Below are 13,587 nucleotides of genomic sequence, written 5' to 3' on the forward strand. Positions count from 1 at the left end.
AATGCATATAAGAAATCTGTGGTCTCTATTTTACCATGCTATTTACAAAAAAGGCACAACACACAGTTTTGCACAAGTTTGCCCTTCACAAACGATTGCAACAGATTTCTCATTCACACACGATGCCGTCATGCCGGTCCGTTCTCGGTGAACCGCGTACAAAGTAGTGACGCTGAACCGGCAATGTAACCGCCCGGTAAATGCTTTCGATGCAAATTTTTCATCCCTTCTCACTGTCGGGGCCCTTGCTTGGTTCCCCCCATAATCATACGCCGCCTGTCATCGGTACTGCCTCTTATCTCGCATCCTTGCAGACAGTGCCGGTTGCCCCGCCAGGTACGATAGGACCGATTAATAATAATGACAATAATAATAAAAACGACGGCGTATTAACTTTTCTTCCTTCGTTTCGCTCTTTCAGGCCAGCATGCGAAGGTTTATGCGCAGAGCGCCGCGACAGCCGTGTGATAGGGGTGTGTTAAAGGGAACGTCTTTTGAGCGTGTATGCGTTTCCCCCGGCATTGCATTGATAAACGGTGTAATGACGCCCTTTTCCTTTTCGTTGTTGTTGTTGTTGTTGTTGCTGGGCGATCGATTGTTTCACGATCTCAGACGAAAACAGTCGAAGCACATAAGGACGAATGAGGGCGAAAGAAGTGGGAAGAAGACGGTGGAGGGAGGGGGGTTAATTTGCTCCCGTCTCGGAATGTAGCCAGTTTGCCTCGGTGGGGCGCAACACGGTCACCAACGGATGAGTATGGTAGTGTATGGTGGTGGTCGAATCGCGCCAAGCAGAAGCATAAACGCTTGTTTGTTATCTTCCGTTCTTTCCACTGCTGGTTATGCTTTTGTGCACATGCTTACGCTTTTTAACTGTTTGCTTTCGGGTGATAGTTTGCGTCAGACGCACTGCCATTAGGAGATTCCCGCGAACGGAACTCGTTTTTTTTTTTTCGTTGGTGGCGTCGTTTTGGTGGGAATTGATCTCACGATTTGCGCCAGCGTGGTGAACGGCCCGGGTATGTTTGATACCCGATCGCAAACGTCCAGCAAATCCACACGCGTAGGATGGCGGTTTTCCATGTCCAAGCTTTTGCGTCATTGGGGAAGCGTTGCGTCCAAGCATTACTTCGATTCGATCGTTTTGGTATTGTTAATTTATGATCTTTGGCTGAAGAGATCTCCATGCATCGTTCTGTATATTTCAGTTAAAAGTATAAATTTTGTATGCATTGTTGATTTTATTAAAAAATTTGGAGTTTATATTCGATTGTAAAGTCTTGAGCAATATCATTTTAAGTCCAAGGCTCTTCAGCTTATTTCATGTATAAGCCTGGAATGTCAAATTTATTTAGATGCAATCCAACTCTATAACTCAACATAATTAAATCATTTGGTCATTGTTGTATTATAATAAATAGTTAAAGTTATTATTGAAGTTTTATAGACTACAATGGCGGGTCTAGTACCGCAATTGTACCCTAAAAGTAAAGAGTCATAAAATGTGTCACAAAATAATATTTAAATGCAACAATTTTAATAAAATTATACTTTTTTATAGTTTTATGTAAGAAGAAGTCAGCTTGGAGCAGCCAATCCCTTATAGAGTCGACCGTAAACTCTGCTTATACCAAACCTTTCACTGATTTATTGATCGCATTGGGTCGCAAGGCTTTGACCGGTGACAGTTTAGCTGCAACGAACCTGTTTTATTGACTTCTTTTTTCCCGACGTTGTTGTTGGGGCATTGCTGCCGATCCCCCGCGGGAATGCGAAATGAGTCACACCACCGGCTGAGAAGGAGATTGCTTTTCGCGACCCACCGTAAAATGTCGTCATCGGTCGGCGTTTTAACAATAGCCAGTACAGTTTTGCAAAGGCCTCTTACGTATGCGATCGTCTGCAGCTCTCGTGTGCAGCAAATGTGTAAATAATGTAGCTTAAAATGGACGTGATTATTTCAGAAAATGGTATTAAACGGATGCAATATGATTTTAAGAACTAAAATTAGCATAACAAAAATCTAATAAATATACCATCGCCTCCAAGTGGAGGCACATGTGTTGCTAAAAACAGATAAATAAAACACCACCGTTTTCTGGCACGTCGGGCGATATCTGCTGGAAGAGTTCCAAATCATCACACGGTCACTTTTCAATCAAATAATGTAGGATGATTCTTCATTTCCTGCTCGGTTGGTCGGGCAATGCTACTGCCTAAAAAAATAGAAGATGACGCATCATAACACACGACGGCAGCTCTTTTTTAAAACGTTCCGTTTACTTTGCCCAGAACTGGGAGTAGTAGTGCATCATAACTTACACATGCGGGGGGTTTTGTTGTTGCCGTTAGATTATATAGGAAAGATGACGTATCGTTTCAATGGTGAGGGTGTGTGTGTGTGTAGAACGATTTTTCACAGCGTTCCAATGTAGCCGGTCCGTTAGAAATTGTTCGAGCCGTATAAATACGTTACACTGTGGCACTAAATGCATTATATTCATGAGTGCAATGAGTCAAACAATTTTACTAGGCCAGCTCAACAAACCACAAAATATTTGGCCAAGTCAGCCAAACCTTTCTTTTTTGCTCATCTTTATTCTATTTACAGGGTTTTCCAAGTCAGTTTCGAATGTAAACATTGTTATTCACCGCATCCTAGATGTTTTTCAACAGCTGGCAAATGGTGCATTTGCCTCAAAATGACTTGGAAAACCCGGTATTGTTCACTAGAACAGGACGCTCTGCAGGAAACGCCAGGCGCCATTATTGCGGTAGCTAATAAATTAAACATTCTCAAAATGTTGTCGCCAACGATCGGATTCCGAAATTCCTCTCACACAACCTTCAATGGTGCAATACCCGTTGCATTATGCCGTAAACTTATGCTGCTGTTTGCATTCCGTCGTTACGTTCAATGCCAAAAGAAGAGCGCGAGGGGGGGGGGGGGGGGGGAAAGCATTGTAAGACAGCAGGAAATATGATTGCACGAAAGCCTTTGGGGAAGGATTTTCCATAAGCTTTTGGGGTTAAGAATGTACTGTTCGATTAGGGTTAGAGAAAGCATAAATCTCACGAATTTCACCATATGCGTTTTGTGTGTAGTAAAGTCTGTTCTGGTGGAGTCGGTGTTAGTGCTGCACACATTTTTTAATGGAATAAATTAGAGTGCATTTAACAGCAAAATACTCTCCTGGTGCAGATGTTTTACTTAAGAGTATAATTTAAATCTTTATAAACGGTGAATGAAATTGTACATTTTGAATATGGGAAAAATGGTATATAAAGGAGACGAAATCAATTTCATATATTAAACTTCGCTCCAGCTACTTAACAAAATAACAAAAAAAGTGCAATCACTCCCGGGGTACGATTGACAGTCCATATTTTATTCGACCGTACTAAGAGATTGGAATAAAGCTAAAAAAATAGAAATCAATTTTATCTTCCCGCTTTCGTCTGGCAAACTCCTTGAAGAAGTTAAACAGAAGAATACAAAAAAAAAACAGTTCCTGATACTGATTTCGTATTCAGACGAAATCGAGCAATCTTCTCCGTGATGATCCTTTAGATTCGATTTTCATTTTGTTTGGTGCTTTCGCGAAACCTTACCGGGGGCACACTAACTCCATCCGCCTCTCTCTCTCTCTCTCCTATCCTTAGGCACACAACACACAAGATGATGTGCGCCTTTTCTTGAAATTCAGATAAAAGTGTAAGAGTGGCTTCTGCTGCTGCTTCTGCTGCTGCATCCGGATGATGAAAAGACACGGTGGTCGGGCCAGCAGCGTCGTCACCCCTTCCTGCTGACACTTTTCACCTCCCTCCTGTGTTCCCGGCCGTTGAGCCGGCTTTAGCAAAGTACCCCGGGAGAATAGTTACGATTGTTTTATGATCCGTCGTGTTTCGGCTGCTTCGGCTTCCTCTTCCCTCTCCCGGTTTTCCGTTTGCGCGGCCTAGAGCATCTTTCGGCGCCGTTGTGTGTGGCGACGTGAAGATTTTTATGAGTTCATTAGCTGGCCCCTGCTGTACATCATTGGCATCATGCGTACCCCGGTGGCGTTTCCCCCAGTGAGCAGCAGCAGTGAGTCACTTTCGTTGTATGCCGTTCCATTCGCTTGTGCTTGGTATGGCTGCGGTAGTTTTTCGATTTATCATACTTTTTATTTATTGATTAGTGAAGAGTGGTGAAGAAAAGTCATGCTTTTCTTCGATAATGCAGGATTTTTGGGAACAATTTATTTTAAATTTCACGGTGGCAGTGTTGCAAAATGTCAATGTCATAAAAAAATCTGACTGAAACAAAATCCATATCAGCGTCACGTACTCAATTGTGGTAATCAGAGGTGATACTCAGAACGGTTGGTGTGATCAATACATGCTCATGACTTGTTTACGACCATCGCTTGGTCAGTCACTATGTCACGACTTTTTTTTTGCTGTGATCAGTTTTGCAAAATGTCACTGACATAGTCATGACAAATTCCGGCTGAAACAAAATTATCTCAGCGTCACGTGCTCTCTACTGTAATGATCAGAGGTGAGCCTCAACATTGTGACATTGTGTGCAACCAACTCTTGGTCAATCACTTGGTCGCGACATTTTCTGTCGGTGATCATCGCGATGGTCATGGGAGATATGCAGTGCGTGCGAGTGGTTCCAAGAAACAAAATGGCCATGTTTTCTCGCTCTGTTTGACCCGTCAGATAATCAAAACAGATAGAGGGAGAAAGCATGCTCACTTTATTGTTAGAGCCCACGCGCCAAGTATATTCCAAAAATGTCGTGATTATCGCCAACAAAAATGTCGTGACCAAGTGAGTGACCAAGAGTTGGGTGCTAATCAAAATGTCACCAAGCTTGTGATTGATTCTCCAACTGTTTGAGTATTGTCACTGATCATCTCAGTTGTGTACGTGATCTGATTTGAGCTTCGTTTCAGTCATGAGTGGCATTTGGCAGCACTGTTCACAGCCAGAAAAAAAATCATGATTATGCTTGCGCCGGCACTGAGCTAAGCTTGTCAGTCGCGTTGAACTCAAGAATTCAAACTTCGTGTTCAGCATGTCATGACGCACTTTTAGTGACTATCAGCAATGAACATCAAGCTACCATGGATATGTTCATTGTTTTCGTTGGTGAAAATCTCGTGATACTCATGACACTTTGCAGCACTGACAGCGTCTGATGGTTATTTGTAGCCTCTTTTAGTAGTTGTTAAAGGTTTTTTTTTTAATTTTTTTCGACAAAATTGGCAAATAAATTAGCAAAGGCCAATTAAGCTTTCGGGTTCGTTAGAATCACAAATTGTTCTGCAAATCAAAATTTATTATAACATGAACAGTTGAACGTAGTTTCACAATTTCTTTTTTACATTTTTATCATACAGTGCATAAAATAACTATACAAACACGTACTTTTTCGTAACAAATGTTCTTCTGTTTGGGGAACGATATTTATCATTCGCGTTGTATTTTCCATTTTGCGAATTGTTTACATCAACAATGATGCATTTTAAAATTGTTTTGTGTTCCATTATTTTTGCTTGCTGAGAGGAGTTGCTACAAATATTCAATAACCTAACAACCTTCAATAACAACATCAACCTCATCAGATCAAGCTGATCAAGCCCGTAATACACTGGTTTCCGGCTCAGTTTTCAATGTGAACAGCGTAATTCAAAAGTTTCAAGATGTTTTTCAGCAGCTGTCATTATTCTTGACAGCTGGACTGTTGAAAAATCCTCGCGCGATTGTTGAATATTGCCGTACACAATAGACAGTGTAACCGGAAAACAGTGTAAGTCATTTTTTACATTTTTAATGGTTTTTTTTTTACAATTTGAATTAACCAAGACTGAAAACCTCAGAATAGTTATCATGATTTCAGTAGCCAACTGCCAAACTACAAGTAAAAAAGGTGGCAAAAAGCCCCAACGATATTTAACTAATTGAAAATAAATATTTAGTAACTTACTCGAAGCGCAAGGAGTTTCCAAATAATACAAATTAAATAATAATATTCTCATCAATTCTCGAAAAAGCTATCGTTTACATATTTGTGTCATGCACTGTATAAACACACATTCTGCTTGGGCACAGTGGGGCCAACAAATGAGCTCACAATCAATTTACAGCCGGCAAATGATTAACCGCAGACAGAGACACACACACACACTGTTGTTAATTAATATTTAAAAATCCATCCCCAATAATCCTTCCGAAACGACGACGACGATCATCAACGCGCGTTATCTGGTCCTTTTGGAAATCGCTCTTTACAAACGAGTTTTTCTTTCACTTTTCTTTGAAACATGCACTAAAAAAAGCAAGAGCTATAGCGCTCTCGGTGGCAACCGTTTTATGGTAGCTCATTATGCAATGCTCATAAAAAAAGGGAACGAAGCATACAAAATATCACAATAATGGGCAGGGGGAAGAATATCATCTCCTGCGCTGCAACAATAAAACGGGCAACAACAATCAATATTACGATCGCGGCGTACAAAGCTCATTTTTAACAACGGAAGAAGACGGCGAAGGGACCGAAGGGAGTAATTATTACAACAGCAGGAGGAGGAGGAGGGAGGTACCCGCCGCAAGGTGCAGGATATTAATCGGAGCCCTATAAAATGTCACTAGACGGGCTTTAAACTTGTTCGGCTCGTTTGTCTGCCGTTGCTTGTGTGTGTGTGTGCGCGTTTGTGTGGTGGTGGCCAGCAACTCCGGCATTTCTCGGTTGGCAATCGATCCTGGCCGGTCGGTGCCGGGGCCATGCGATGATGGGAAATGTAAATCGTTTGCACCAGCCAGCGGGCAGCGAGCGAGCGTTTTGCCTTCCAATAATTATCCCATTATTATCGGTACCTTCGGACGGTTTTTCGTCATGGCAAGTGGGGTTTTTTGTTTTTGTTTTGCGGCCCAGGAACAGGGGAGAGGCCCTATTAATTCAAACGATCAATCACGACGGTGCAGAGTCCGGCACACACACAGACACACCGGTGTCTCACGTACGAAAAGAAAGGAAAAGGGGTGGAGGTGGTGTGTAAATGCATCATTTATGCTTCTGGAATCGTGCACTGCACAGATTAGAATGTGCATTTTCTTCAATCCGGTTTATCTCAACGCGTGTGGCATAACGAAGTCGTGTGTGTGTACGTGAGAACACGAGATGATGCATTTGTGCATCGTGCTGGTTTAATAATAGTTGTGGAGCATATATTTTTGTATCCTCCTGCTGTGAAAAGTATAAAAAGTAATAATTTTAAACATATCAAAAATGATAAAGTAAATGGCAGAAATATTTTTGCTTCAATATTACCATGTGGGGCATATTGAATCGTTCTGAAGCGTGAACAATTTGAACCTCTCCTCTGCCGACGGTTGTAAAATTCGGTTTGTTGCAGTAATTAAGTCTTCGGCAATTTGCATTTAATAAATTATGCATTGTCTGCAGCTCAAAATTAAGTCACCAGAAAATTCGTGCCGAGAGGCAGAAGAGTCAACCGTGGTGCGGATGGGGGATTTTTATACAAATTAACGCACGAGCAAATACGCAAGCTTCAGCGCGATCCGTCCGTGTGATCCATGCTGGTAAACACAAGATATAAAAACATAATTATACATAATTAACTTTTTTTATCGTTTTCTCTATCTCTCTCTCTCTCTCTTGGCTGAATGCCGGAGAACGCGGCAGTGTCCACCATGTGGGTCCCACACACCATGATGATGATGATGGTCGGCGATCGAGCGGAGCGGCTGCTTGCGCATCGCGCGCAGCATGTCGTCTGTTGCGCCTGTCGGAGTGTTGTACTTCCTGGTAGAATTTGTTAGCTGCTTCCGTTCACGGGGGTGTGATGGCATTTGACACTCTTGAGCGAAGAAAATGGAAATGAGTGAATAAAGTTCCAGCACAAACTGGTCGAAATAGGAACTCCGCGGGTGGGACTAGAACTTCCTTTTTGATTTAAGCAGTGTGATTAGAGTCAGTGGTTGATATTTATTTCATTTTTAGAGATTCATTTCGTCTTCTTATGACATGCGCGGTCTTTTAGTTGTGACAGGATGTTGTATTATGATCATTATTACACACTGATGGCATTCCGTTGCTAATTCCTTTAAATGTTTCGTCATTACAGGGTTCGAACTGAGTTCCGCTAACGCGCTTTATCGATGCTGCTCATGCTAATTTCCTCTTCAAGCGCTTCTTTGTACCGAAGCGACCGGTACGAATGGCACAACAGTCATCGCACTAGAGCCGTACGATCTTTGCTGAGCCAGCAACATCTCCGCATCGTACTTGGTCATGCCTTTAGCACGCAGTTGGCGCACTGTCAGCCGGTTCAGCACAATCGCGTCCGGTCGGCACCAGCCAGCAGTTTGGCCGGCAGTCGTGGTTGATGAATGCGGCCGGGTCCAACCACAGCTGGGCGGTAACCCTTCCGGCAGCTGTACATGACGGAAAAATCGTTCCGCCCCGGTTGTGCCGCAGGTTCGCCTCCTCCCGCTAGCTCAGCACAGCGATGCACCCGACCAGCCACTCGAACCGGGTCGTTCTTCAGCCAGCGCCGGGTGGAGCAAACTTTCGCACCTTGGTGACGTTCGAGGGAGTAGCGATGGCAGGGGCAGGATCGTGAAGCCGGAACGCTGATCCAACGCTCGGAGATAGTGATAGATGTGTGCTTTCTGTCGGTCCAGTGCACGCCGGCTGTTGAGCTGCAGCGATGGGGGCATCCGGTTCATTAGACGCTGGTAGCACTGGATGTAGTTGTGCGCTCGCTGGAACTCCTCCAAGATGTGCTTCAGCTCGTTGTTGTGTGTCTTGTGCGCCTAGAAGCTGAGCAGTGGGTCAACCGCTAGAGCCTTGGCGAGATCCACACAGTGGGACAGTTCTTTGGGCGGCATGCCTCCAGTGATGGTTACTTGTGGTACACATCAGTGATGGTTACTTGTGCCAACATGTTTCTGGAGGTCGTTGGCGATTAGTAAATTCTAGAAATTCTACAAACAAAACGAAATGAACTCCCAGCACAAAAGCGGCGTCAGTTGAACCGAGCACACATTGTGCAAATTAGGCGCCAATTCTGAGCGGCGAAAGTACAAGTGTCAGCCGTCACAATCGTACTGTCAAAAGGGGGGTGTTGTTGTTTTCAAATGATTTGTATCATCCGTTGGATGGATATTATCTACGGAGCAAATTGAATGGAGTTGGTTTAGTTCTGATAATAATTTAAAAGCAAAACTTATATTATTTCATATATTCTTCTATATCAGGATCAGTAGTATCAGGAGCATACAGGTTTTTCAATGCGCGGGCTTTGGTTGGGCATTTTAGGGTTATGTTTTGGTTAGCAGTTGTAGGAAATACCGGATAAAAATAGCATTTTTTAAACTTATTTCTAAAGTTGATACTTAACTTAAGGAATAGCGTTTGCATTAACAAGGGACTTTTTTCATCTGGCTGTAGAAGCTAAGCGAAATAAGCGAATCTACGACGATGCGAGTTGCCTTTCGTAAGTAATGCGTGCAGGCATGTTTTTAAGACCTTCCTCGATTTTTATCAATTCCTCCTCAGTTTTCACGACAAATTTGTTGGGATAGAGTCTCAAGTCACTCAGGGTCGTCGGCCATTAGGAACTGTGCTTTGTTTCGATGCTCTGATTGTTGTCCAACAGTGCCAAGATGTTGTAGATGCCAGAACAGCCTTATACGCCATCCACAAACAATCGCACGGAGAGTCCGTTTTAGACGCTACGGGGTGCCATTCTTTGCCATCGCGCACGCTCCTGGATGAAGTGACTTGACTTTTTGATCCATTGATTCTCATTCTGTGGAGTTCGGTGTCAAATTGTTTTGCTAAAAAAAAACCTGAACTCACGTTTCCAAGTACTTAGACAACTTCAAACTTCTTCGTCTTTTGCTAATTTTTAAGGTCAAAAATCTGATTCAACTTTTTATCCAAAAAAGAATGTTGCATTGTTTTACAAACTTTGTTGTGCTGTAATTTTGGTCAACAAACCTCTTCTTTTCGAATTGAATGTATAGAACTATTCTCCTCTTGGCGATGGCATTCATCCCCAAATGACAGCGTAATAGCAATAGTCACCCTCCAATAACTCCCTTCTTCCTCATCATCGTGTGGGTGTTTCCCGGCTGCTGATAACGTGACGAATGTGCATTTACCCTAGCCCTTCGGAGGCTTTATCACGCGACTTCAATGTGTGCCGCTTTTTTGCTGCGTTTTTTTTTACGTTTCTGACTGTCGTTACTATTTTGCCTGGTAATCATGGCCTTTACATGCTTCTCCCCACGCCTACCCTCCCGCAAGCAACGGCCACATCTATTTACAGCATAGAATACGGATCACCCAGACCACCCAAACACACACACACACATACCCGCATCGGTCGTGTTAGATTCTGTGCGAATTGTTGAAGCGTGATGAGTTACGCGCACGACGCCATACTGATGACGTCAACGGACGTCGTTCGCGGTACGCTGGCTTAAGCAGTGAGCACACAAACACACACACACGCACGAACAGACCTTCTATGACCATGTCCATTTTCAAGGTCCCCCACACCCCCACCTTTCCTGGTGCAAACCAGTCGTATGTCATCGTAAGTCCTCCCCCTCCTACCACCAAGCGATAAGGAAAGATGGGGGGGGGGGGGGACCAAGCGCTGGGGCAATAGAAACGTAATGGGAGGAAGCTCGGTGAACCGTTTTAACAGCCGATATGCGCGGCGGAAATTGACCGGTGGTAAGCTCAGTAACCCTTCTCTCTCTCTCCCCGGGTCTCATCTTCCACCTCCCTCTATCAGGCCTCTCTTGGCGTTAGCTTCAGTTAGTCATCGATGGTAATGGGTGTGATTGTTGTTTGGTTTTGATGACGTTTGGTGTAAGTGAGAGCAATTGGTGTAACAATGTTTGATTTAAAAATTTAAATTATCGATTTAGTTAAAGATATTTAAAAGCAGAAGGACTTGGAGGACTTTTGGACATGGTTTGATTTCAAGAGCGAATAAATTCGGATCTTTGCCGCATAAATCTTCCCAGAGTCCATTAAATTCTTCGTCCTATTAAATGGGGTATTTTATAAGAGGCATTTAAACAACTTTGAATAGATGGTTGGGAATGTTTTTGAGCGTTTTAGGCCCAAACATTCTCTTAAGTATAACCACACGACCATGTTCCGTTCGTTTGCGGACTGGGGAATGTTTATTGCCCATCAACGCAAACTCGCGGAATTTATCGTTCCGCCATTGGGTTGGTTAACGATCTGGATGGATTAAAATACGTTAAGGATGTCTGGCCTGTTTGCTGTACGCCAGTGTGTGTCATCGGCCGGAGTGGGCACGTTTTATACCTTTCCATTATATTTTGCATATTGTCTGCGAATGTTGATCGATTAATGATATAACATGGGGGGGGGGGTGCAAAAGATTTGGTCCTCCTGATTGGACCAGACGACTGTTATATATATATATATTTTTTTTTTCTATCAAATGGTTTGGCAAACGCATTGAGAGTCAAGTCATCAAAAGACGAGAAAGTCGTTTAATTAACTGTTCCTACGTAGCTATTGAGCATTTAATTAAGCAACAAAAAAAAAAAACTATCCCAAACTTACCTTTTTCGTGCGATTGACACCGCAAAAACCCACACCACTGCCTCTCAACATGTCGTTCACCCTCGTGTTTTCTATCGCTCAATTTCTGTCCGCAAACGCTTTGACGCTTATTGATTGGTCCCAAACAAACCAGATGATCAGCAATCCCAGAGCGGGGCCCCCGTTTTGCTGCACGCATGACGCATTTTAATTTTATCTTAATTTTCAATCTGCCTACCCCTCGATGAAACCTGAATTTTGTTTTGTTTTGCACGTCTTCGTATCAACCGAAACACACAAAAAAAAACCAGGTGCCAATTTCTTCACAGTGTATTACGTCAGCCTGTTTTTGGCAACGCACATATCCCATGTTGGCCCATCCTCGAGGGAATCACTGTGACACGATTACACGGAAACGGATCCGCCGGTGTCGTCGTCATTGTGCACTAGAGGTGGTAGGGGACTGGTGTTATGGGAAAATTGCAATTGCCCATTTTGCCCCGTTCACATTTGCCGCACGAAAACTGGCGCACTTACCTTGACTTTCAAAATGGCATGACCCTTCGTAACACGCTTCGTGCTTTGTGGCTACTAGTACATACTAGGGCTTGGTGTGTGTCTGTGTCTATGTGCCTCCTCTACTACAAGGGCACTTCTCTAGCAAACAATTTTATCGATGGCGTAGAGGCACTTTTGTGAGTAGTAGGTTCACGTTGAGTGCTTTTTTCTCGACGCGCAAGGCGCGCAAGAGTATTATATACCAGCCGGTCTTGGCTTGACTTGGCGCTGCTCTGCGTCTCTGTTTCTGTGTGTGTGCATAAATATTCTCTCACTCATCAGGCAAAAATCTTGAGCGGCAAAAGGAAGTAGACTGTGGCGCCCCTTGCGGCGCGTGTAACTCTCGAGAGCCCGGCGGCCGTAACAGCAGGTCCGCTAGCAGCAGCAGCAGCTGATGATATATTATTTATCGCTTACTTTTTGTTTTGGTATGGGTGTACGTGTTTTCGGGGCACGGTTCGTCGGAACCGTCCAACTCCTCCGCCTCCGCGACCGCGTTTTTCCGTTCTAACGTCTCGCCCCACGGTGCGACTCCGTAGACGATGCCGTCATCTTTCGCTTTTGCGCGCGACCAGAGCGCGATGCTGTCATGGTTGCGTACTGCTGCTGCTTGGATGTAGTCGGTTGGTTGTGTGCGTTTTATTACTTGCAAATGAGGTGCATAAAGTAAGATTTTTTTTTTTAATGAAAGTTTGTTATTAATTTTTGGGGAAGAAATACGACTTATTTTATGGAGATGTATGCGACAATGTAAAGTCGGTTGTTCGTAGAAGTAATCATTCAAAAATAAACTGGATGTATTAAGATGTATTTTTAAAAATTATATTTATTCTATTCTGTTCTATTGATGTAAAGTCTATTCTCAAGTTACGCGACACTCGAGTTATGCGACATTCGAACTACGCGAATTCGAGTTTCGTGAATTTTTCAGTTTTGACAGCTCATATGTACAAGTACAATTCAAATCAGTTCAATTTTCTACTACAATTCTTCTTCTATTTGGCGTAACGTCCTACGCGGACATGCCGGCCTATACAGGCTTTCGAGACTTAATTCTTTCCCACGTAGCCGGATAGTCAATACTTGCTACTGGGGGACGTTCCATTCTAGGCTTGAACCCATGACGGGCATGTTATTGAGTCGTTCGAGTTGACAACTGAACTACGGGACCGCATACAATTATAAAATGCTACAATGCTACTAGAATTATAAAATGTATTATTGCTAAAAGTTCGAAATGATGATGATGATGATAAGTCCCACCTCTTACACCAACACAGGTTTGAGAAGGATGAAAGTATTTATAAGATACATAAGATACGCGAACTCTATTAAATAAGATATTAATTGCATAAGAGTATTAAATTTAATCAAAGCTAACTGTTTATCAACTATATTTTGACTGAAAAATGTGATAT

At 43.2% G+C, this 13,587-nt stretch overlaps 1 protein-coding gene across 4 annotated transcripts in view; it reads left to right on the forward strand.

The window, feature by feature from the left end:
• Positions 1-13,587, forward strand: part of LOC120905865 (box A-binding factor) — a 58,242-nt gene that overhangs the window by 4,358 nt on the left and 40,297 nt on the right. The gene's annotated exons all lie outside the window — the stretch shown is intronic.

Source organism: Anopheles arabiensis, chromosome 2, assembly GCF_016920715.1.
Source record: "Anopheles arabiensis isolate DONGOLA chromosome 2, AaraD3, whole genome shotgun sequence".
NCBI lineage: Eukaryota > Metazoa > Arthropoda > Insecta > Diptera > Culicidae > Anopheles > Anopheles arabiensis.